An 11618-nucleotide genomic window follows, 5' to 3' on the forward strand; every position below is an offset into this window, starting at 1 on the left:
AACTCGGAGCATTCCCGGGTCGTTTTTCTCCAATTGAAACCCTCCCTTCCCCACCACGATGCTTTGTTAATTAGAATCTTAAGTGTCAGGACAAATTTCTAATCAGAAGTGGTTTAATACTCTCAACTCCTATATTCTGAACATTCCCCATGTTAGATCATAAAATTACCTGAACCCCTAGCCAACAACATCACGCAGTTTTAGAAGATAACCTTTGAATGAGTAGCGTTCATGTTTTCTACACTATCCGCAATATGCAGCAGAGTTATGATCTTTGTTATTCACCTATGAATCAAAGTATCTAAGATTAAACTAAATCTGGGCCTACAAATATATAATGTTTATTGGAAAAAAAAGGTGAGATGTTCTAGAGAGAACTCAGAGCCCAGAAACTACACTTGGACCATCTGTTTTTCTTGCTGAGCCGGCAAAGTATAACTAAGAGACCTGGGTGTCACTACCAAGGAGCACAAAGGGACAAATGTCAGGGAGCCAGAAGAAATCAGTGTAGAGCCGTTCATCAGACCATGCTGTTGGTTCATATTTCAGAAAGATAAAAGAGAGTAAAAGGTGACAAACGTATGCACCAGGATGAGAACGGTGAACGTGGCTTTTGTCTCACCAGGATAAGAATGCTGCTTACGAGAAAGACCAGGGGAAAGGCGGCTCAGGTGACTGTGCAGAAGTCCCTTGAGCCACTTGTAGACCACAAAGTGAGAATACACAACGTGAAAGAAGAACAACATGAATGCGTGTACTGGGCCAGTATCTCTTTCTGGAATGCGTGCATAACAGTTTCCACAAATCTTTTTTTTTTCTGGAGTTGTTTTTCCTTTTTATTGCTCCTGTCTATTCATAACAAGAAAGGAATGTAGCAGGAGTTACAGGACCCACCAGAGGAAAGAGCAGAATCCAATGCACTTTGGAGACATCATTGTTAGCTCCACCCACCTCAGAATACTGGGGCGAGGCTTACTGGCCTGGAAGCCAGCTGAGAAGACACAGTGCTGAGACAGGTCCTTCTGCCCCTCTGTGAAAACACAGGACAGGCTTATGTCCAATGTCACCTAGAAAATATTTCCTTCCAAAGCCAACACCGTCTGAAGGAGCTCTTTAGAGAGAAGCCCCGAGGAGTTGGCAGAGACCAGTTGTTTAACCACATTCTCCCCCATCGTTGCTCTCAGTCAGTTCAGAAATCTTAAAATAGCTATGCTGGGGGCGCCTGGCTGACTCAGTTGGAAGAGCATGTGACTCTTGATCTTGGGGTTGTGAATTTGAGCCGCACATTTGGTGCAGAGATTACTTAAATGAGAACTTAAAAAAAAAAAAGCTTTGCTGGACACCTTAAAACAATTATACTTCATTCTTTCATCCAGTACATTTCCTGCTTCTACTATTTCTCACACCCTTTACAACTAAACTTTTTTTTTTATGTTTTTTTAAATTTATTTTTGATAGAGAGAGAGACAGAGCATGAGAGGGGGAAGGGCAGAGAGAGAAGGAGACACAGAACAGGAAGCAGGCTCCAGGCTCTGAGCTAGCTGTCAGCACAGAGCCTGACGCGGGGCTCCAACCCACAAACATGAGATCTGACCCTAGCCGAAGCCAGAGGCTTAACCTAGACTGAGCCACCCAGGCGCCCCACAACTCAACTTTTTAAGAGTGTTTTTTGGGGGGTGCCAGGTGGCTCAGTCAGTAAAGCATCGGACTTTGGCTCAGGTCATGATCTTACGAATGGTGAGTTGGAGCCACGGGTCAGGCTCTGTGCTGACAGCTCAGAGCCTGGAGCCCGCTTTGGATTCTGGTCTCCCTCTCTCTCTACTCCTTCTCTCCTCTCCTCCTGCTCATTCTCTCTCTCTCTCTCTCTCTCTCTCTCTCTCTCTCTCAAAAATAAACATTAAAAAATTCTAAGAATGTAGGGGCACCTGGGTGGCTCAGTCGGTTGGGCCTCCGACTTTGGCTCAGATTAGATCTCATGTTCGTGGGTTCGAACCCCGTGTCAGGCTCCGTGCAGACAGCTAGCTCAGAGCCTGAAGCCTGCTTCCGGTTCTGTGTCTCCTTCTCTCTCTGCCCCTCCCCCTCTCATGCTCTGTCTCTCTCTGTATCAAAAATAAATAAAACATTTTTTAAAAAGTTTAAAAAAATTCTAAGAACGTTGTTTCTTTTTCTGTATCTCAATTGCTATGCAATTCTCATTCTATTTGCAATTTTATCTTCAAAGATCCAATGTCATGAGCAAACTTCTAAACAGAACAATGACATTTAAGATTTTGGTTAAAATTCCTCTCACCAGGTCTTGATAATTTTTGTATTTTTTACATTTTCTGATTCTTCACTTTCTCCCATCCAATAGTAACAGAATTCCTGAACACTCAAGTTTTAGTCGTCTCTGTCTTCACAATCTACACGTATTTTATTGGCGATCTCCTCCAATGTCATGGCATAAATACCATTATAAGCCAGAAACTTCCAAATTCATATTTTTGTACATGTGCAAAGGGAGCATCTTACCCCTTAAATAACCTTTTGGGACAACATGAGGTCATCTCCTTTCTGGGAAGAGATTACTACTTCACATGTAAATGTGCTTTGCTTTGGCAGTGTATTTACGAGCACTTGAAATGATCTCAGAGACACTTGTAAAATGATCACATTATTGAGAACTATTAGAAGTGATTAAGAAATTTACTGAGAGCAGGGCACCTGGGTGGCTCACCTGGTTGGGTGGCCGACTTCAGCGCAGGTCATGATCTCATGGTTCATGGGTTCGAGCTCGGAGGCGGGCTCTGTGCTAATAGCTCAGAGCCTGGAGCCTGCTTCAGATTCTGTCTCTTCCCCTCTCTCTCTCTCTCTGTCCCTCGTCTGCTCATGTTCTGTCTCTGTCTCTCAAAAATAATAAACTTGAAAAATAAAAAAGTTAAAAAATTTTTTTTTAATTTTTGAGAGAAACAGCCAGTCCATAACATATCTAAAATGCCTGGAAAACACCAGGTAAAAATGACAAGCACGACAAGGTCTAATCATGGAGAGAAGACAGTAAGACAAAAAATTCATTTCCTAGGATGTATTTCTGGTCAACCCATGTGTTTTACCTAAAAAAATATTACTTTAAATTCCTTTACTTGTGCACCACTGCAGGCTGGAAGACAAAAATAAAGAAGTAGAAAACACTTCACAGTCTTAAAAATGAACATGGGCCAAGTAGGTACATTTTTATTCACTGCTTCAATAGGTACATGTTAAGCAAGCAATGCGTGTCAGCCTTATTCCTGTATACGAGAGGTAGGAGGAAGACAGTCTCGGGCAAAGAACCTGCCTCTCTTAAGCCAGTGTGATCATCAGGAGAGAGAACCTTCACACAAAGCAAATAGCTGGAACATGCGGTATATTTTCACATGAGAAGGGGACAGTCAGGGATTCCACAGACAGAGGGAGTTCTGTCTCTGGACTGGCTTCAGACTAGGGCTGAGCATCCACTATTCCCTGGGTCTCCAACTTCCCCCTAAGACTGGACTTTCCAGCCTCCACAGTTTTGTGAGCCAATTCCTTTAAAATCTCTCTCCCTTTCTCTCTCATGTCTCCACTAAGCCAATATTACTGAGAAAAAAAGGAATATAAAGTTTCTCTCTCTCCCTGTCTGTATATTGGTTCTGTGACTCTAGAGACCCCCATGAATGAACAGTCTTTGAAAACCTTCTATGACCAGTACAAACGTGCACACCCCACGTACTTCCTTCTGGTCCTGGGGAACTGGGTGCGCATTATTTCACAAGTAATTTTAGGTCTATAGCAAATTTCTGAGATCAGCACAAAGAAAGTGTTACTGAACCCAAGTTCGGCTGACAGTGGCCTGAAGATCATTACTCCAGAGACCAGTTTTAATTGGAGAGGAATTTGAGCTTGATTCACAAGGCTGGGAACCTGGGAAGAAGTGGACTCCTGTCCAAAAGCCGACTCTGAGGTTTCTGCCTGGCCCAGAGGTTGGTAAAGGGGTTTAGGGTACTCAGCAAAGGGGGTGCAGCGGCCTGCAACATTTCCTAGTCATGGGCAGACTCGATGGTGCCAGTTATAAATGGTGTCTCGGTAGTGTAAGGACGCAGGTCTGATCCCGCTCTCCCCACAGGGCCTTCCCAGCAGCAGCAGGGGGGGGGGGGAGGGGGGGGCGGTCCCCCGTCAGCCGCAGGTCCGATCCAGCCTTCCCCTGCACTTAAAGGGGAAGGCGCCGGCTTCTCCTGAAAGGGCGCACCTTAAGGAGGGACAACTCCTGCGGCGCCCAATCGGGAGAGGCTGGCAGATACCTTTGACCTTTCTAGAGGCGGGCCTAGTCACGCCCCACATGGGGCATCCTGAGCCCACTCTGATTGGTCAATACTCCAACTATTGTGATTGGCTCCATAACTGACAGTGTTGATGGGGGGGCAGGGATTGGCTCACTGTATACCTGTCGTCATTTCCTGTAACGCCCCCTCCCAAAGGCATAAAAGGCCCTGCCCTGCCTTTGTTCAGGGCTCTCTCCACGTGGCCAGTGGGTCGGCTGGAGACTGTGAGCCCGAGCTTAAGCTTGTAATAAAGGCCCTTTGCTTTTGCAGACGTGACTTGGTCTCCCTAGCAGTCTCTGGTGTTTGTTTTGGGGTGATTTTACAAACTTGGGTACAACAGTAGCTGTGTGGTGGGGTCCGGTTCTGGCTACGTGATATGCAGGACTCTGTTCTTTCTGCAAAGGAAGGCAAGGTCTACAGATACACAAAGGGAAGTCAGGAAAAACGTGTCTGTGACCTAAAGGAAAGCGTTTTGCTACAATAAATAAGTAAAATTTCTAGGCTAATCAGAAAGCTGAGGTGGCCTCAAACAGCTTGCTTGGCCTCTGTGGCCAGGGAAAGTTCTGGTTCTTCCCTCCTCAAGGCTAGTGGTCTGCAAATCTCAAAGAAAGTAAATTACCTGTTACCGATCAAGGCTGTCAGGTCAGCAAGTAGGGCGTGTCAACTCAAAGCCAGTTAACCTTTAACACCAGCTGCAGTGCTGTCACAAGTGTGCTTCCACTTAGAATAGACACCTCACTGATAAGGGAAAGCTCGAGTGACAGATTCCGGAGCGCAGAGGGCAGGGGTAGTGAAGGTGTGTGACAGTCTCAAGGTCCCAGTGTTTCTCCGGTGCATGTAAAAGTGCTTCGATGGCCCCTGGGCTTCAGCTGCTGCTCCAGGTCTGCGAGAGTTTCTACCGCAGCTGCCCCCTCGTCCTCTGAGCAGCGACAACTTGGTCTGAGCTGACCTCCAAAGTTTAAGCCACAGAGCTGTGAGGTGGGGATTCTGCTGTCACTTCCCCTGAAAGTAAGATGCGCCAAATTAGTCCCGAAGTGTCCTTCTACAGACATTCTGATGCAGGATGTTGATAGCAGGGAGGTGTGTGCTTTTGGGGGGGGAGGTGTATACGAGATACCTCAGTAGCTTCCACTCAATTTTGCTGGGAACATGAAACTGCCCTAAAATTATAAAGTCTAATTTAAAAAACAATAATCTGGATTTGATGCCCTGCTTAACAAGTAAAAAACTGATCATAAATATAAAATAACAGCTCACTTAGTTGGGTATTCTCTTCTCCAGCATGCAAGTGCTACCCCCGTGGCTGACTTTACTCCTTTCCTTGACCTCTCCTCCCAAAGTGAAAAGCATATCAATTACTGATTCTTGCTTAGGAAAAAAGATGAGAAGCAGAGTAATAGAAACTTCAACGTAATACTCTCAAAGCTGAAGACTAAATAATGCAATATAAGGATGAATCATGCCCTAGGAAGTAATCATTTTAGCAAACAGGAAAAATATTTTATCAGTATTTGTTAATTCTTGAAATAATGACATTTTATTTTATTTTATTTTTATTTTTTCAATGCTTTTTATTTATTTTTGAGAGACAGAGAGAGACAGCATGAGCAGGGGAGGGTCAGAGAGAGAGGGAGAGACAGAATCTGAAACAGGCTCCAGGCTCTGAGCTAGCCGCCAGCACAGAGCCCAGCACAGAGCCCAATGCGAGGCTCAAACCCACGAACCCAGAGATCATGACCTGAGCCAAAGCCGGAGGCTTAACCAACTGAGCCACCCAGGCGCCCTGAAATAATGACATTTTAATTATAACTTTAAATTTTCAGACATCTAAAGAGAAAGGGTTAATAAAATGAACCATGTGAACCCACAACATAGTTTCCCAATACCTACCCTCTGCCAAACTCACTTCATTTATAAACCCACCCAACTTCCCTCCAAAGTCAATTCATGTTAAGGATAATTTAAGAAGCCATATAATTGTGCCTCTAAACAGTTCTGTGAATATTTACAAAAGAATCTTTTTTATAAAAAATATTTAACATGCAGTATTTTTATTACATGTATATTGAATAATAGTTGCTTAAAATCATCAAATACCAAGTCAGTATTCAAATTCTGATGTGTTCATTAAATATTAAGTTGTTGGTTGGAATCAGCATTCAAATATTTTTCTGACCATTGTATCATATTTATATGTTCTCCAAATTTTATTATATTCTACACAGATACCTTATCCCTTTTATCTTAATATACTACATCTTAAGAAAGGGTTCATATAGCTTACAGAATTTCACACATATTAATTTGGCTCACTGCTTCCTCATAATACCTTTTAATATAATCCTCAATGCCCCACTGTTCCTTTAAAGAGTCACTTAAAATCCGTGGGTGGCATCAAAATTAGATTTGGTACTTGGGTAGAATTATTCATTGTGGAGCCACTAACATTCATATGGAGCTACTTCTCTCTATATGACACTCCAAAAACAGTGTCTCCTTATCTCTATTTTCAAGTCAACATAAATATATTCAATGGGTTCCTATAGTATCAACCAATCAGCTCATAATGACGCTCAAGAGAAAACATGAAAATAAATGTTCCTTCCATTCTTAGAAAAATAAGCTACCTGCACAACATCTTTGTCACCTCACAGTATGTTCTGGGGCTGTCTCAGTTGAGAGGACTTCCTCCTCTCAGTGTGCACCACGTATGCGTCAGTATGCGTCATTGTTTACTCAGTCTTCCATTGACACACGTCAGATTCGTTTCAATCTTCGTCAGGGGTGCCTGGGTGGCCCGGTCAGCTAAGCGTCCGACTCTGGATTCTGGATTCCGGCTCAGGTCGTGATCTGACGGCCTCTGAGATCAAGCCATGTGTCGGGCTATGCACTGACAGCATGGAGCCTGTTTGGGATTCTCTCTCTCCTTTTCTCTCTTCCACTCCTGCATGCGCTTTCTCTCTCTCTCAAAATAAGTAACCATGAAAATTACAAAAAACTTCCAAAACTAAATATGTGTGTATCAAAGACCTGATGTTAATGTTTATGTTATATTGAGTTGGAAAAGTCAGTTATGTGAAAAATCACTTCTGAGTATAATGATGATAAGCCTTATTTATTTATTTACTTATTTAGGAAGCTCTATACCCAATGTGGGGCTCAAACTCACAACCCTGAGATCAAGAGTCACATGTTCCACCAATCCAATTTTATTTTAAAGTTTGCATATTTCTTTGATTCAAGAAAAATCAATCCAAGTCCTTTAAATTGATAAAATGGTTTCTCCTAAAATGTGGATATTATCTTCCTCAACCATACTGGATGTGGGATCCTTGGAAATGCTTTATTTATATTATTTTTATAATTTTACTTTGCTCAAAGCACAGAAGGTGCTACTTACTGACAGACTTGAATTACAACCAACCTGTCTTTAAACTCCATAAGGTGTCTCTCTAATGAGATTTCTCGGCCAATGACAGCTTTTGGATGGAAAGATTTTCTGGAATGATGTTGGGTATGAACTTGTCTTTATTGTCACAGAAGGGGCAGAAGGTTTTCCATCAATACCTGCTTCTGAGTGGCTTTCAGGACCTTAAGCTCTGCCACACTACTTTGCAGTGGATGGAGCTTAGAATGAAGTCCCCAAAGTGTCACTTACTGGTTTCTTCTCCTGCAGCCCACATCTCCATTAAATAACTTTACTGCTATGAAAGTAAATGGGCCCAAAATAAACAAAAACTACTACTAAAAAAAAAAAATATATATATATATATATATATATATATATATATATATATATGCATGTTGTCCTCCATCAACATTATGTGCTCTGACCTCGTCCAGCAAGTGGCTCCATGTCCTTGTCCTGCTTATGCACAAGCAACAAGGCCACCATGTTCCCAGCTGTGGCCTTTCCCCCAGACCTTCCTGCGGAACCAAAGCCCCGAGCTCTATTCTCATCTCAGTGAGACAAGAGCCAGATCTTATTCTGATGAATATGTCAGTCGCCTTTTACTTTCTTCTACTTTATCTTTTTGAGTAACCCTGTTTATGAACCTGAAACATGGTCTGATGGATGCCTCTAAGTTGGTCTCCTCAGGCTCCCCAACATTCATCCCTTCATGCTCTTTGACAAGGACATTGGGTCTCAGTCCTGCCTTACCTGCTGGGCAAGAAAAACAAATGTTCCAAGTATAATCTCTAGGCTTTAATTTCCCTCTAGAACATCTCCCGATTTATCTAATCAACTTTACAGATTTATAAGCTCACATTTCATGTCATTTAGCCTTCCAGGATATTTTGATTCAAAATTCAGGAACAGTGATAGTAAATCTGCTTCATCTTGCTTATGGTGTAGACAACTATAAGCTACATCTTCAAAGGTTGCACTGCCCTGCATGATGACAGATGCAACCACAGTCTACTTCTGAGAAGCCACAATCCCTTTTCCTGCACATTTCCCCACGACCATCCATCTCTCGAGGCTCCCAACTTGGAGGAGAAATCAGGCCCTGGTAGTACTGGCGTTGTCTCCTCATGGTCCCATGGGCCACTGGGTTCAACCACCAGCAATAAGAGACAGGTGGAGAAATCCATATCTACGCCATTGGCCTGGCATACAGGGATCCACAACCTCCTGACCAGCAATTCCCCTGGTATGTCACTGTCACAATTAGCAATGCAGGGCTGTAGGACCATCTGACATGCTCCCTCTCCAGGCCCACATCATCCGTTAGGTTGCGCATCCCTCAGTCCCCATAACCCACACCCAAATGACTGCGGCTGCAGCCACCTCACTGTCCCACTCCCTAGGAAACTCCCCGACCTGCCCAGAAGTTATCCATATGTAAACTGCTTCCTTCTAACCCCACCCCTAGATTATGGTGACGGCCTAACACATACCACCTGACACTGGACAGATGTGACTGACAGCAGTTTATTTATCACAAATTCACCCCTCTGAGAACAGGATACCACACACCATAGGGCCACATAGGGGCTGCATTCTGGAAAAGTGTGAAATAGCGCGCTGGGCGACGCTATCCTTGTAGGATGGAAAGGTTGTAAGCCCTCTGACTCCCACAGGAGGATGTGACCGGCTTGTCTGAGCAAGTCTGTGGGCCTGTAGGAGATGAGCAGGACCCGTGCCCTGCTCCCTTTCTGAAAAGGGCTGTGAGGCCAGGAGATCTCACCCACGAAGCAGCGTGGGAAGGGGAATTTGCACTCAGGCCATCTGAGAGCGCTCGGTATCACCACACGTCAAGAAAGCATATCACGCAGGGTTTAGGCCTTATGCCACAATTTGGCACACAACACCCACCATACACGTGGCAAACTCAAACAGGACCCCGTAAGACGGCTGACCTTATACAGGCCCCCACAGCAGTGTTACTCCAAATCATTTTATGAAAGCCTCCTCCTGTGGCTCTGATCCTTGCCTCAGACTTAAGCCCCCAGAGCCGTGGGCAGGTCTCACGTATCCATAGACCCATCCTATTTCCTTAAGGCACTTGCTACCACCTGAGCAAACAAAAATGTTCTCTGTCCCCCTAACCTTCAAGACCAAGCCCTGTGATTGCCCACCCCAGGCCTAGTGATTATCACAGGTGACCCTATTTTCCTGGACCAGGCTGAGTGAAACACATCAAAAGTCCTCACAAAATAAACACCAGTTCTGGCCTGGGCATCATCCTTCGTCCATCAGCCCTCGTCTCTGCATCCACTGCAAAGCCACCAAACCTTCAGGTCCACTTACCTGCATTTGTGCAGCCCACATCCATCACCCAGGTATCCAAGCAAGAGACCCAGTCCTGGCCCTCACCCTCCACACATGTCCCCCAAATAATTTTGCCACCACAATCTCAAGTTTGCCTAAATATGACCCGCCACTCACTCCTCTCGGTCCACACTGTAGTTTCCACATTTTGGATGTTTCTAACCTGAATCCCTCCCCAAATTTCCTGACCTGTAAGCCATTCATTGGATGCCTCCAGGGATTTTGAAACACCTCAGACTCTTAACATGGACAAAACAAAGCTCCTGATATCCTTATGAATGTCAACTTGCTCATCTGAATGTGCCACTAGCTAGATCCCAAGGCCTGACCTTTACTTCTCACCCCCTTGTATCCTCCAACCTTTGACCTGCATTTTTCATAGGCTCTTCTTTCCAGCTTATCTCATAATTCAGGCCAAACACACAGAGGCATAGCATCCCGTGATGGAAACCAAAAGTACCCCTCAAGCAGAAAGACTGCCGGGAAGACAAGCTCTTGCCGCCCAGACCAGCTGGAGCTCGGCGCCCCCTCACACCTGCGCAGATGGATCATGGAGTGACCAAGAGCTACCTTTATCTCATAACAATCTAAAAATCACGCCCAGAGGTGGAGGCTTAACTACAAAGGAAACACCTAATGTATGAAGAAGCATGTTCTATCAACTGCGCCTGCGCACCCAAATCCTTGTATTTCCCCACCCTGACATGCTTACATGTCACTCCTTTTCCAGCCTAAGTCCCTTAAAATTCTCTATTTTTTGGAAAGCCAATCTAACACCTTTGTTGTGACTGTGTCTCCCTTCAGTTCCAGCTGCGGCCCCAATAAAGCCTTGTCTGTATTTTAAAACCATGGGTCTGGCTCGTTTCCACTGTCACTAGGTCCAAGGACTGGAGCCCAGTAGCCCATTAATGCAGCTTCCATCCCTACAACCGCTCAGATCAAAATCTCTAGTCATCACTGATTATCTCGTTTCTTTTCTCACTGTCCACATCAGAAAGTCTAGTTGCCCCTTTTAAAAGCACACAGACAGGGGCATCTGGGTGACTCAGTCCATTAAGTAGCCAACTTTGGCTCAGGTCATGATCTCATGGTTCCTGAGTTCAAGCCCCGAGTCAGGCTCTGTGCTGACAGCTCAGAGCCTGGAATCTGCTTCAGATTCTGTGTCTCCCTCTCTCTCTGTCCCTCCCCCACTCATGCTCTGTCTCTCTCTCTCCCCCTCAAAAATAAAACATTAAAAAAATTTTTTTTTCTGGGGCTCCTGGGTGGCTCAGTCGGTTAAGCCTCCGACTTCGGCTCAGGTCAGATCTCACGTTTGTGGGTTCGAGCCCCGCGTCAGGCTCTGTGCTGACAGCTAGCTCAGAGCCTGGAGCCTGCTTCCTGTTCTGTGTCTCCTTCTCTCTCTGCCCCTCCCCCTCTCATGCTCAGTCTCTCTCTGTATCAAAAATAAATAAAAACATTAAAAAAATTTTTTTTAAATAAAAAAAAAAATTTTTTTTCTAACATGCAGCCAGAACACAAGCATT

General features: G+C 44.6%; 1 protein-coding gene across 3 annotated transcripts in view; it reads right to left on the bottom strand.

The window, feature by feature from the left end:
- The window catches only part of LOC115280465 (zinc finger protein 345-like), a 38130-nt gene that overhangs the window by 15378 nt on the left and 11134 nt on the right, over positions 1-11618 (bottom strand). The window contains exon 3 of one of the 3 annotated variants that reach the window (XR_003903793.1): positions 4582-5321. The exons of the other annotated variants lie outside the window; for them this stretch is intronic. The gene's annotated coding sequence lies outside the window, so the exon portion shown is untranslated. Of the gene's footprint in view, positions 1-4581; positions 5322-11618 lie in introns of those variants that run through there. 3 annotated transcript variants of the gene reach the window in all.

This window comes from Suricata suricatta, chromosome 16 (genome assembly GCF_006229205.1).
Source record: "Suricata suricatta isolate VVHF042 chromosome 16, meerkat_22Aug2017_6uvM2_HiC, whole genome shotgun sequence".
Lineage (NCBI taxonomy): Eukaryota > Metazoa > Chordata > Mammalia > Carnivora > Herpestidae > Suricata > Suricata suricatta.